We start from the raw sequence: 15,677 nt of genomic DNA, 5'->3' as shown, positions 1-15,677 counted from the left end.
ATACAGCATGAAGCTGGAATAAATTAATTTGTAACAAAAACAAAAACCGACTTCTAACGACGAACTAAAAAGTGAAAAATAATTTTACAAAGATTTTATAATTTTGAAGTCGGTGTCAAATTACTGCTACAACAACCTTACTACAATATCTAATTCCTAAGCCTGTTTGTTCTACTGAGCACCGACTTCAAAATTATAAAATCTTTGTAAAATTATTTTTCACTTTTTAGTTCGTTGTTAGAAGTCGGTTTTTGTTTTTGTTAAAAATTAATTTATTTTACGATTTTAAGTGATGGGTAGATCTTAAAATGATGCTTCTTGAACGAGTGGTGATGGTGGTGCTAGTGGTTGTGGTTGTCCCATGTAAAACTTCATTTAATTAGGTATTATTTTTGCGCAAAGTAACATTTTGGTATATTGACAAGAACATACATAAAAAATATTCGGGTGAATTGGGAATCTCCCTTTTTTGAAGTTGGTTGAAAATGAGAACATTCTCTTTTTTCAGGTTGGTTGAAAAGAAATGTAACGATCAGGAATCTCACTTCTGACATCGAGTTAAAAAGTTTTTGCTTGTAACTATTACAGTATAATCAATTTTTCACCAATAAAAAACAAACTTTCTCAATTTTCACCAGATTCCATAATCGGAACTTAGCCAAACTTTCACCAAATTATCCTTGAAGTGTATCCTTTTAAATAAAAAAAGAATCATCAAAATCGGTTTGCGCGACATTGAGTTATTCGTCTATTTGTCGCGCACATACCTAATGTAAATTTAAGACTTATGTGATTTTCTCATGGATACCATTGTCACACAGGGACCAAAAAAAAATGGGACCATTCGGGAAGCTTCACCTTTCAAATAAAAAAAAAATATTAAAATCGGTTCACCCAGTCAAAAGTTATGAGGTAACAAACATAAAAAAAAAGATACAGTCGAATTGACAACCTCCTTTTCTTACAGAAATCGGTTAAAAAAAAACAATTAACTAAACCCAACTAAACATATCACTGTTTACATATACGATTTGTTGTCATAATTATATCTTTAATTATATGTTCAAAGGACGTTTTGTGAATTTAAAGAAGCCAGCTATTACGTAGTTACGATTGAACTGTGAAATAGGAATAGGACTAATAACCTTGGATAAAGTATTTTGTTTTGCTCCTATTGTACCTATAGTACTAAAATGAACTGTATCTATACTTCTATGGTAATATTATCAGGTTGAGAGTTTGTTTTGTTGAAAGTGCTAATCTCAGAAACTATTGTTGTATTCGATTTTTTTTTATTTAAGGTACCTAGTCCATTTATAGTCCTAAACCTAGTCCGTTAATCATAAGATTAACCGTTTCGATGTATTTTTTTTAATAATTTACCGTTTGTAATTTAATTTTCGTAACTAAACCAGTAATTGTAGAGTTGGAAAATTTCTGGTTCGAATTGTCATAAAATATTAATTATAAAACCTTTTAAAAACAAATTTTCTAGATTTTTATGGCGTATTGCATTTTAAGGATTGCCATTTTATGCCTATATTAGCTGGGTTGTGCAAAAAATTATAATCCAGCCATCTTGTAATAACAAAAATAGTGATTATATGTAATTTCAATGAAGATACTATGAAATGAGTTATACTGAGCTTACAAGTTGACTTGTATACAAGTTGACTATATCAAATAAAAATGTGTTTACAAGCTTTTATTTTAGCTTACAAGTCAACTTGTAAGCTAAAATAACCATAGCCAAAAAAATAAAAATAGCCATTTATTGAGGAAAACTATAGGCTAAATATATCTATAGGCTATAACCTAGGCTATTGTCATTCACAGCTCTTAGTTTCATGCGGCTACGCGGACAAAGGCATAGGCAAAAGGTAGTTTTAAATAATTTCAATTGTAAACACATATAGCGTAGCAAAATACGTAGTTCAGCCTTCTTAACTGCATTCTCTTAATTGAACTGACCTTAATATAAAATATATTGTTACTAACGCGACGCCCCCATGGCACAATTGAGACGTGCTTCAATGAACTAGTGGTTGTGGGTTTATATCTAAATGTGTTTTTCTCAATTCTCTGTATGAAATCGTGATATTAAAAGTTAAATGTTGATACCCAACGTCGCCCTTTACTTCCATAGTGGAGCAATGAGAATAATTTGAATATGCAATTAATTAATTTATTAATTGTAATAAGTTAATTGATTATAATATATTCAAATACTGTCTTGGAACTCACAACCATTATGTCAGACGCGTAGTCAGGCGCTGTTCAATTTTACCATAATGGCTTCATTACTTTAAAATTTTAATTATTGTTATCAAAATTATGTTGTACAACATAAACTAACTTATTTTTTCTGGCCCTTGTCCTGATAAGCGAAATGTAGCGTTTAGTTCCGCAACTTAATACGTAATGTCTAAAATTCTAGCTAAAATTGAACAACAGATTGTTTTAAAAATTACTACTTCATAATAAATCACAAATAATTTCTTAAAACATATCTATAAGTAAGTATTTAAACAGTACTAAATTAATATTTATAGCAAATTAAATAGAACATAAGAAAAATATGAGATACCTATTAACCTCTAACTCTATGCACGTACATAAAATTCTTGTTTTATCGTCACTTAGTATCGAGGTTAGCAATTTACTTTGAATTATTAAATTTATAGCATCCAGATACAGTGTTTGAGGAAAACTGAACGAAGCATATGACGTCATTGATAGGTCTTTTAAATATAATGATCTTAAACGTAGAAAATGATGAATGTTCTTAGAACTAAGGAACAGATACGAAGCGCTACGAGCTACAAAATAGTAGGAAATAGGTGATTTATATAAGTACTGATAGTCCAGTAGTTGTTCTTTCTTCGGTTCGGTCTCTGAGATATGTTAAAAACTATATATTTACTTATGTTTTTGTCAGTTATCGTCTAATTTGAAAAAGATAATTTTGTATAATTTGACAAAATTAATGTAATGTTAAAAATTTGTGTAATTTTTTTCAGTTTTACGCTGTGTGTTGTAAAAGCAGGGTAGACAGAGAGAACATACTGTTAAGACACTTAGTTCTCCAGTAACTGACAGACAACTTACAGCCCAAACTACTGGAGTTAAAACTTAAAGTTCCACCACTTATCACTCAATGCCTCCAGAATTCGGCAGAAAGTGGGGAAAAAGGACAAACGAGCGTTCGGGTCACCTGATGATGATCACCGCCGCCCACGACCCCGTGCAGCACCGGAGGAGCTACAGGTGCGTTGCCGGCCTTTGAGGTGGAGATAGACGCGCTTCTTGAAGGTACCCATATCGTACCGACCTGGAAACACTGCCGCGGGTAGGCCATTCCACAGTTCGGTGGCGCGTGGAAGGAAATTTCTACGAAACCGCACAGTGGTGGAGTGCCACGTATCCAGGTGGTGTGGATGGTATTTAAGTTTGTGACGTGCTGTGCGGTTGGAAAATTTGGCGGCAGGTAACAGGTCGAACAGTTCCTCAGAACACTTACCATGAAAAATGCGATAGAGAACGCACAGCGAGGAGACGTCTCTACGCAGACCCAAAGTGTCAAGCCTTTCACAGCACATTGGGTCCTTAATGATTCGAACGGCTCTATGTTGTATGCGATCAAATAGCTGCTGATTAGGAAGGCTCTTAGACAGGATTTGTCAAAATTAATTAACGTCTAAAACTCCTCGCTAACAAAGTTGAGGGTGGTGCCTTATTCATTATATTAGTCATCGTATGAAACGTATTTAAAATTCATTCCTTCCATTGTACGGTTACAACTTACAAGTAAATTGTCTCACCTTGTCAAAGTTCAATTCTATCCTTGAAAGTCATACGCGGCGCGCGTGAAACAAAAATGTGAATCACACATACATACATATATACATCGCGAACCGTCGCCACGGTGCGTAACTTGTTCTGCTGGGAATGCTGGGAGTTATTAATTCTGTTATGAAGTCGTATTGCTTTAGGATGGAGATATTTTATGGTATTTCCATTTTTTAGCAGTGAAAAGAAAAATCTTATGTTTGTTTATTATTATCTTATTATCGGCTCTTTTTATTCATATTTTTCAGTCGTATTAAATAAAATATATCTATGTTTTTTCGATAAAACATAAAAATACCGAGATATAACGAGTGGCTGACACATCTGCATCTGGCTTTATAAGAAAATGAAAAGAAGCGCTTTCTATAAGCGCTTCCTCACGTCATGTATAATACGTATGTAGAGTAGAAATTAGAAATGCTAAACATTTTTACTTCTTTTTTATATCTTCAGGCTGAATCACTTGTGAGATAGGAGGGTTATCAGAATGAACCTAGTGTTAAATTAACTCTCTCTTCCTTACTTTCCATTTAATTTACGAAACTAATCATAACGACGTCTCCTTACCAAAACAAATAAATGAAATAGTTCATTACTGGGAGTCAAATCGAACCTACAACCGTCGCCGCACAGCAGTTGGCTATACATGCGTATAGCCAATGGGCCATGACATCCCCACATCTAAGATCATCATCCCCACATCTAATCCCCCATCATCTAATCCCCAGATTGTTCTGACATTCCTCTCCATATCTGAAAGATACTCAAGAATTGAACTAAAAATTTAAATAAAAATACTACAACTGCTATACTGGCTCTACAATCGTAAGTTTCTACTGGCGCGACCACACAGTGGGTGTGTTCCACGCGGCCGCCGCGTGCGCCTGACGTCACTGCCGCGCCCGTGCAGCATTGACACACAAATATAACACACCTATCGTTACACTAACGTACAAATACAAGGCAATCCGACTTTATTTTAAAGTATCAAGGTTCAATTCCCTTTGATGCAAAGTGAATCCCACATGTATTACAGGTTGCATTGTAAAATTGAAGATTACTTTCTTGCGGTTTATAATACGTAGTTATTGTTATATGTCTCTACATTTTTAGCAGTTAACGTAAAATTTCTCCGTTTTATTTTTAATTACATATATAGTGGGATAGAGTTACAATTCTTCTTAGAACTTCATTTTTTTATAAAAAAAAATCCTAATTTTGTAATTAAGTCAAATTTGAAGTTTTAAATTATAGTCAGTACGAGTAATATTGTTTGTTTTTCATTCACATAATTATATTAATAGATTCAAGTTAACGGCAAAAATATGCATCCATCGAATTTCATTCTGAAATAGACTCTATCTTTAGCGTTTAGAGTCCATTTTAGAAAGTGTGAATGCTCTATTCATCGTTGCCAGCTGTTTCTATTTCGCAAGAGTTACCGCTCAAGTCCTTATAAAAAGAAGTTTGTATTTATTTACAATGACATCGAATATGTAATATTTCAGTGGACGAAGAATAGAGGACAGAAGAAGCTTATTCAACTCGAGGATCTACAGGAGATGCACAGTGATAAGAACATAAATAAAATAGTTATTTAACCTAATTTAATCATTAGAATTTTATGTATAAACTAGCGGCCCGCCCGCGGCTTCGCCCGCGTGAATTACGTTATTATTAATTCCTATTTCCATGTGTACCTATGTCTTATAAGTGACGTCCATGCAAATTTGAGACTCCTAGCATTTGTAGTAACGAAGTTTCATACAAACTTTCAACCCTAAAAACAACCCCTTAGAGGTCGAATATTGCAAATTCCCGTCTTAGCGAGCACCTACGTCCTATAAGAAACTCCTATGCAAAATTTGAGATTCCTAGCACTTGTAGTTTCTGAGATTTTGTGATGAGTGAGTGACCTTTCGATTTTATATATATAGATAATACAATTTAGTTAAGACCATTATCGATTTGACATGACATTTTCTACTAAAATCTCTAGCTACACGTTACATCCCCCAAATAGCAGGGTAGGCGGAAACCTAATATTAAAACACTTCGTTCCCCACTCTCCGACGAAATCTATCATCATCCATTAAAATCTCTCCTCTCTCTTAAAGCATAGTTTAGTAATATCAAGTACTATTGCCAGTCTCTTATAAGACATTCCACTATCACGTGATGGTCACGCGGCGCAACGGTTTCTTAGTGGTTATCTTTTTATTTTAAACTCATTTCTTGATGCCACGCACTTATTAATATAACAATGTAATCATTCCTTTCACTGTACATGTTTACATTGAAATGTGTATAATTATAAGAAACTCTATAAGTTTCTACGAGTACTTTAGCAGTTTTAATATTCAGCTTAGGAATTTCTTTCTGTATATGAAATTGTATTTTCCTCTGTTTTTTTTTCACCTTCACGCTGTATCACGCATGGGTAGGAAGAGAGATCCTAGTGTTCTCTGCTTCCCACTTTCCGCTAAATTCTGGAGGCACTGCGTGTCGAGTGAAAATATTAAATATTTAATTTCTTCCGGAGGGAATCGAACCCACAACGTATCGCACATACTAACTAATGACTGGCCATGTTCATCTGGCCATGGCCATCATTTAGTATAATTTGTGTTATAATAAATATCCAATGTAACGTTTTTAATTAAAAAACTGTCTTTTTTATATCCTTAATAAGATTTTTGTAGAGTCGATGTATGTCGGTGTATTAAAAATATACTACTGGTTGCAAAAAGTCATAAAACCATTTGTTTATATGAATTTCGTTATCACCTAGTATGGCAATGAAAAAAAGATTCTTATCACATTCTAAATAAAGAGACTACATATCTACATTTAAAAGCATATAATATGACATCAAGACAATATTATTATAAAATAACTACTTTACAATGCTACTAGCGGAATGTCAGTGACTTTTGCATTGCTCCTTTAAAACTGGTTTATGCTGATACATAATCTTAAATTAGTTATTCAATTAAGTTCTCGAGTTCTCGAGACCTCTGGAGAAGCCAAAGGTCTCAAGAAAAAAGAGGAGGAAGTAAGGGAAGTAAATATTATTTGTTTTTTTTTCTATTTCGTCTATCTCATTAGGAAGTGACTAATAGTGCTAGGGATCCATGACCTATATAAGAAATACCTTTTTTTATCAAAATCAGGAATGTCTTGTAGATGTCTAGTCCGATTATTTATTTCAAGGCTGGGAATTTCTTTAGATAGCATTGAAATTATGCAATTTACTATTTATTTACATCTTTATCTAAGTTTTCTTATTTATAAGTGCACTTTTAAGGACACTTCTGTTGAATGAATCATGAGGTTGATGCCATTACTATACACATTACTAATAGAAAGTTAGAAGATTGTCTTTTCACTACAATTAATGAAGATATGCCTTAATGATTCATATTATAACATCGCTTAACGTGGTGATATCATTATCATAACGAGGAGTTTTAAAGGAGGTTTTCAAAGATAAAAATAATATTCATAAATATATAAGGAATAGTAGTTGTAAGTCAGTTTTTTATCAGTTGTTTTAAGTGTGCCCGTGCAATCCGCACTGGGCACTGAGGCCGCGCGCCGTTGTCTTATATAGACTCGGTCGCTGTTCTTGATATATTTACATTATGATAATGCTACGACATTTGCACTCGCTTTTGGTTCCTGTAGCAGATAAACAAAGCGTGCTTTCTATTTAAATTCATATATGTAGATAACTGGCGGCTTCGCCCGCCTGAAGTTATTATTATATTTTAGCCAAATTATACATAATTTTACATAGATTGCAACCTATGTGTTATTCTAATGTTTAAGCTATATTATTGTAAAGTTTTATCAAAATCCGTTCAATAATTTTTGCGTTAAAGTGGAACAAACATCCAACCAAATCCAAACAAATAGTATAATGACTCTAGGTAGAGTCTGATCGCATTGAGATGAATTTTCAAGACTTTAGTGAGCATCTTACGCAAAGTGAATGGAAAAGTACAGTATACGTTGCACAATGAGCCACTCGTTATATATGGTAGGTTGGTTGTCTTGGCTCGCTGGTCTGCTGGTCTGGCTGGTCTGACGCGGCTGACGTCACGCCACGCGCGCCGGGCGTGATCGACGCGCCCACTGCTCGCACATCCGCTGTTCTTAGTAACATGTAATATGTTTGTGTTGTTTCATGTGTAGTGGTTTATATCTGCTGAGCTACCGTTTTTTTTACGTTGTTTACGATATTGGAAATTTACATATTTGAATAGTTTCTGTTTTTATATTGGGAAATAGGAATTCGAAGTAGCTTTATAAAAATAGCATAAAATGTACGTGTTATTTAACAAATATCTTAAATACGCAACTCTCTGAGCTCACTGCTATTGATGGATTGATTGAGAGATAGATCCTAGTGACAGAACTCTGTTGTTTACGTTTCACCAATATATTATATCATAGTAGGCGGAAAATACAAAATGTTTTCACTGAATTGAACGATGCAGGTAAAACGTAAAAATAATTTCAAATATAAACATTCCGACTCATTCAGGCACGTCCCACCTGTGTCGCGGTGGCCGTCAAATTATTTTTTTCTTTTTAACATTATTATTTGACTTTACTACAGTAATAAGTAGTTCTGATTTTAAACATGAATTCATATAGAAAGCTACACGCACATTGTTACTAAATATAGTAATTATAAGACATTATACTTACAAATTTATTTTCTTTTTCTAAATCTAAACACTTTCTAAAAAGAGGAAAAGACGCACCTATACCAGAAACTATCATCATAATTACATACAATACTTAGAGATTGGTAATGAAATGATTAGTATATATTAGTGACTATACCGGAGGCTCTCGGGACGTAGCTTCGATTTCCAAGCGGAAAAATGGATTATTTCTATTTCCTTGTTATGGTAATATGGATAGGAATCGAACTTACAATCATTGTTTGTACTGTCTAGTACAGCTCTACAGCGTCAAATGGGCCTACCCCATACTTATATAAGGTAAAACGTGAGATTGTCGTGAAATTTTCCATTATCATACAAAGTAATTTATTACTTAGGGTACCTACTACCTAGCGGTTAAACTCAGCCGGGATAACACAAAGGCTAGAACTACAAAGGACAAGCTCACAAAGACGAGACTGCCTGTTGGCTAAACTGAGGTGAATTTCTTACATAAATCAGCATTACATTTGAAATTCTACACGAATGTTTAACATAAATATTTTAAAGATATTTTTTAAAAATATTTTTAACTAGCGGCACAAACGCGGCTTCGTGTGTTCAAAGGTATTTTACATTACAGACAAATTATAAAAACTCTTTAGACAAATTGTATCCAACCTTTTGCTCTAATGTGTCAGCTATATTACTGAAAAATTTTATTGAAATTTGCTCTATATATCTTTGCATCCCCCAAAAGCGAATCGAACTCACAACCAACGCGTGAAAAGTCTCACTTTTCCCATTTGCGCCACATTAGTATACATCATAATTAGAATAATTACTTTGATAGAGCTATTTTTTATATTATAAACACCTACATCATACAATGGAATCACTGGTCGCTGTGCAAATGTCGATTATATTGTGAAATCGTACGTTTAATATTATTCCATACATATTATATAGACTGTAGGTATATCAGTATATGACGAAATATATTAAAGTATATAGTATATAACGACAAAAGAACATTCGTCCCAGCGTGTCACTTAATTAAAACTAAAAGTAAATGTTTAATTAAATTTACTGCTACTGATAAAGATATTTAAATGACAATGACTAAATATTTTATTTATAAGCGTTTTTTATTGTAGGCAAATCGTATGTTACATCACTATCGTTGTGAAGAAAACAAAGTGAGAAATAATATTAGCTAAAATAATATAGTACAAAAAGGTAGTCGATACGAATTCAAAAAAAAATTATATGTACCTAATGTACCTAAAGGTTGTCTGGTAGAAATCGCTGATTAGCGATAAGGCCGCCTTTTGTGTGTCAATTGTTATATTTTTGTCGTTTTTATACTCTTCTCTTTCTTCTTAATGTGTAATTGTGCACAATAAAGTGTAAATAAATAATAAATAAATACCTTACCCTATTTTTAAATGGTATATTAGATATACCATTTAAAAATAGTTGCCAAGTAGTCTCTGAATGCGAATATAGACAATACTGTTGAAGTTATCTATGAAGTGTCCTACAATACCAATAAAACTATATTAAAATTATGAAACTATAAATAATTTATATGTTTTTTTCTAGAATAAAGAATATAGAGGCTTATAAAGAGACAAAGCTTATAAGATCTAAATATTTCTATGTCCAGAAGTTATTCTAGAAGAAAAATATATTCTCCACTTCCAGAAACAAGAGCTAAATCTTATGTTCAGTATGTCTGTAATCTCACCGTTATCCATTTTCACGACTTAAAATCGAACTCACAACTACCGCAATTGTAGTCAGAATGTGTCACTAGGCCAGGATAATCTCAAATATTATAATTTTTTTCAGTCAAATAAATTCAATCCTCCTTATAAGGCAAAACATTCTAAAACAACAAATTTCAAACATCTCCCAGCTGCGAGTGTTTAAATAATCAGGTTATATTTAACCACTGTACTGTACTGACTCACTGTGAACAACTCGATAGCCCTTGAGCTTAGAGAGGGGGCCTGCTGTATGAATGTACCAATAAATGACCACTTGGTCATTTGACCTGATAGTTTAGTAGTGGAATTAATATGATAAGGACAAGGTTCTAGGTTCGATTTTTAAATATGTCAATGAATTGCTTTGTGCTTTTCTTTGTAATATATGTACCTACATAAGTTTTTGAATGTAGAGTAGGAATAAAATTATTGACACTCATTTTATTTATTTATTTAGCTTTGCACCCTATCTATATCTCGCACACTGTAAAGTAGGCATAGGAAACGTAGAGCTGAAACACTTCGTTCCTTATTTTCCAACAAATTCTGGAATTACGTGTTGAGATTCTCAAACATCTCCTTATTTAGTATTCAGTCAAAACTAAATATGTTTTTAAAATAAAGAATAGTAAGTACACTGCACGCTGTATTATGACTAACTCTATTTAAGTACGCAGTTACAATGAGACAAAAGAAAACATTAATATTGATGTTTAAAAGTTTATTTAATGCCATAGTAACTTAGTGGCCTCTCATGAAATGCTTTGGGTACAAGTTCAAATATACATCATTTCCTTTCCAGAAGTATTTGACATTTCTTTAACTTCACGCTGTATCCCGCACATAACGCAGGGTAGGCGGAGGGAACCTGGAAATTTATTTTTAAGATACGTCGTTCCCATTAACACACCCATTCCCCATTTTTATATGTTTTGGCAAATCGCGTTGAATGGTGGAATGCGTCGTTACTAGAGCAAAAACCTGAAAGTATGAAATATTTCATTTTTCCTCGAGTGAAAATCGAACCTACAACCTGTCACGTTTACAGTCGCACGTTTTTTGTAGTCAAAAATAGATTACAATATCATATTATTATTCAAAGTAATAAAGAAAATGGCGCTTGTAAGTGCAAGAAAATTTTAATATTAATAGCTTCATTCAATGTTGTTTACATATTTTTTAAATTAAGCTAATGAGTTGCTAAACTTGTTTACAAGTTAATGAATGAAATTAATTGTAAACAATACCACTGATGAAATAAATAATGAAAAACAAAGTTTTGAAAAACAAATTAAACATAGTTATAGGTATTTGAACGTAATAAAAGAATTAAGAATTAAAAATATATAAGAAAAATAACGATCCTCATTTACTCGAAGCGTCATTTTTCTTAAATTTGAATATGTCGTGTTCCCAATGTCTGCAATGTCAGTTGTAATGTAAAATATTAAATTGATATAAAATTATAATTAAACTAACAAATCACCTGGAGTAAAAGCTTTTAATGTTGTTTTCTGTATTTATTGCAGGTGAGGCTATTTTTTTTACTTATGTACCATTAAAATAAAAATAACATTTTAAATAAACTGTATTTATTGCAGAAACCCAATTTGAGTTTTTATTTCAAGAGTGAAATAATTAACATTATTATAAATATATTAATATATTTGTAAAATAGTCATAGTTAATCTTAGTAATTGGTTCCTAAGTTTTAATATATATTTAATTATTAATTCATTATCAAAACAGATTAGGAAAAAAAATCACGCCTCTCTATTGAAAATCCAAAAGCCAAATCATTGACACCAAGCGTACAGTTGCAAAACATTTCAAAAATTAGAACGCGAGACGAATTGAAAACATCTGGGCGTGGTCCTCAGATAAAACCAGTTGCCTTGACCCCTGTTAACCTCTACCTACCCCCTTTTTCCCTCTATTTTTTATATATATGAAGGGGGAGTGGTGGGTAGATGTAGTCTGGTCGCTTTTAGCGCAATCATCTATTTTTATCCTCGCGTCGGTACGACCACGCGCAGCACGCGTGGCAATGTTTTGTTCACACGCATGTATCGTGAACGCTGTTGATCGCTTTATCTTTTATTTATCTAGGTGTTTGTATGTATTTTGTATGAAATACGTTAATTATTGTAGGTAATTGTTAAATATGTGATAATATGTATTATTAATAATGTTGTTATTAATATTTTGACTTTGGTTGTCGGTGAAATTCTTATTTTTGTTATTCATTGTTCATATTAAAAGGCTTTGTTATGGTTTTCATCATAAATTTCTCTATATTAATATAGATTTTATGTAAAAGAAAATAAGACATTTAGCCAATGTCTTATTTTGTTTTCCATGTATGTATATTTTTTTAGAAAACGATTTCCATATTTTTATCAATTCTTTAAAAAAAAATATTTGGTTAAGAATTGATAAAAATCATTATCAAACATTTTTTTCCAATAACAAAATTGAAAAAAAACTGCTAACTTCTCTTTAGAGGTGTGGAGCCGACGACGATCTGCCGCCGACTGAAGCCTAGCGTACGACCGAGCCACCACTACGACTAAAACGTTGATAAGACTGACCACTTATCACGACCCCTGATACCCCCCACGGAGAACTGAAGAAGGTACTTATAGGGGTAGATAAGAGAGAACGGAGAGCTCTACGTATACTGGCCAATGATTAATAGTGCGCTTACGCAAATGGCTCAGGGCACAGATTGGCGAATGTCAACAAAAGATAAGGACTGGATCTTAGGTCAAGCTTGTTGTTTTGTTGATACATTAGATTGTAAATGTAAGTAAACATACGTATTTTTGATATTTCGTAGAGTGATATCAACTTTTTTTTATATATATTTTACCTTATTTATTCTTTTATTTTTTATGTTTGTTGTCATTTTAGTTTTTATGTTTTTCTAAATAATAATTCAAAATTCAAAATACTTATTACAGTAAAATAAAAACTAAGATTAATTACGCTTTTTTATTATGTATTTATTTATATTATCATATTTTTCCTTATAATACAAATTAATTCGCATTTTTTATTTATACCATAAGTACTTTACGTTTTAGTACCGATTGGTATTTACATTTCGTTCATTCACATGATAATGAAAAATAATTAACATGAATTAAAATAGATTTCTTTAACTCTATCAGTCGTTTTAAACATACGAGTATAAACGCTAATATAACTTCGAGCTGTACTCACCCCACATTGCATTCATTAATCAAATTATGTTTCACAATATCATATATTTTCATGGATATGCAAAAGTTAAACGGGACCCTATTACTAAGACTCCGTTATCTGGTTGGTTCTTTATTTTTAAGACAATATAAAATTGGATTAAGGAAAAGTAGACAACCAAGTGTTTCATCTCTCTGCCTACCTCGTAATAATATTCGAAATCCGTAAAAACAATGTCTAGACTCTAGAACATACACGTTATCAGTACGTACATACATATGTTCGAAGCGAGATAAATATATAAATAGCAGATGACGACAGTTCTCGTGCACTCATCGTTGCAAGTTCGTATAATACTGTTTTAAATAAATATTATAATATTTATTTTTACTTATATACTCTATTTTATATTATGAAAAAAATATTGTAGTTATAGTAATATATCATTAATTACTTTTTACTTTTTACTAGGCAGTCTTATTGTGCAATCTCAGACAACCAAATCGCAGACCTATTAATAGACTCCGAAGATTTTTTAAATTCCATCCATTTCCCGCTTTCCGAATTCGTTTCAAGACATAGCGTATTGCTTAGTGAAACTTAACGCCGTGCATTGTCTTTCCAGAGCTCTGAAAACTACACAAAAAAAAACGAATTATAAAAACTTATAAAACTTTTTACATAATAATTAAATTCATCCGTTATTTCCCAATTACTAAATAAAATTTCCCAAATAATACAAGGTAAAATAGCAAAAGTAACCTTTGAAAGTAGATATTTAAAATATTCGACGTAAATTGACCCAGAGAAAAAATGTAAACAGACGCGTTCCATTGATAAGCTATCTGGTTCCTTTTCACATATTTTTGTGTCATGAACTTATTATAAGTAAATACTTATAATTAAGAAAAAAATATACCTAATTTATGATTAATAATTAATATCTATGTATTTCAATTTAAAAATTAAACTAAAAGCAAAAAATCACCTTCACGCTTCTCGTATCGACAGAGAGAACTCTTTGTTATGACATTCCGTTTTTGAGACATTGCATATTGAGTGGTAGAACTCAACACTGAGTTCTATCTAACAGGTCACTGCGAGAAAATGAAAGTAATCTTTACATATAATAAAATTGTAACTTGTCACTGTCTGTATTTAGAAGACATATGAGAAAATCTATTCTTAAGAGCATTTATAGACCCCAAAGCAATGATTTTAAATTTTCTGTCCATTTATCTCACTATAGTATTTTGGCAAACTTCCCTCGGTATTTATTGAAATCGGTTCATAAATAATTAATTTTAAAATAATTATTAAATCACGAAAGTAATAAAGGTGGGAAAATAGTTAAATGTAGCTCAAGCGGGCAGAGCCGCGAGCGGGTCGCTAGTATAAAATATAATTATTTCACATGACGGCTTCTTTTTCAGTTGTTACGTTCTACAATATGACATATCTTTATAATGTCATATTAATTAAAATGATTATCTGCACTTAGTAAAGATATTTATTTTAATATACTATTTAAAAGAAATTAAATCAAATGATAATAAATATATTGACTCAATAATTCTTACTCTACGTCGTGTATCGTTGGTGAAAGCTACAGTACCTTAATTTTGCACTACGCATCAATGGCCCATTAGCTCAGTTGGTTAGAGCGTCGTGCTAATAACGCGAAGGTCGCGGGTTCGATCCCCTCATGGGCCAATCTTCTTTTTTTACATTTTTTGAAATTTTGATTTTTTTTCTTTTTTTACTCTACACTATTTTATATAGTATTAAGGTTTTTTTTCTTTTAGCTTATCGTTATTTTAGGTCGTAGTAAAAATAATAATATCGTTAAATATATATTATTGGTCTTAGATAACGTAGCTCAATTACGCACTTTTTAAATTACATCACAGAATACTCTACCTAACCTACTATCAACGTTAACCTATATACGTGACGATTCACTACGGATCAAAAAATCTATAAAAAAAAACCATATCAAAAAATCCTTGATGATAAACTACTGTTCAACTGATTACCTTGAATTAAAAAAAAACAAGGCTATAAAAGTGCCCAATATAAACAACATTGTGTGTTATGCTCTATCATTTTTAGTATCACACCCACGCCTTTATTGCATTCTAAAATAATAATTAATTATTATTGGAAATAGGAAGGA

General features: G+C 32.0%; 1 non-coding gene across 1 annotated transcript; it reads left to right on the top strand.

Annotated features, from left to right (window-relative positions):
- Nucleotides 1-15,140: 15,140 nt before the first annotated feature.
- Nucleotides 15,141-15,214, top strand: TRNAI-AAU (transfer RNA isoleucine (anticodon AAU)). Its single transcript has one exon. It is a non-coding gene; the product is annotated as a tRNA-Ile (tRNA).
- Nucleotides 15,215-15,677: the final 463 nt, after the last annotated feature.

Source organism: Heliconius melpomene, chromosome 1, assembly GCF_056956725.1.
Source record: "Heliconius melpomene rosina isolate 202511_hmr_F chromosome 1, ASM5695672v1, whole genome shotgun sequence".
Lineage (NCBI taxonomy): Eukaryota > Metazoa > Arthropoda > Insecta > Lepidoptera > Nymphalidae > Heliconius > Heliconius melpomene.
The sequence above is the reverse complement of the archived record's forward strand: the minus strand, read 5'-3'. Positions and strand labels throughout refer to the sequence as shown.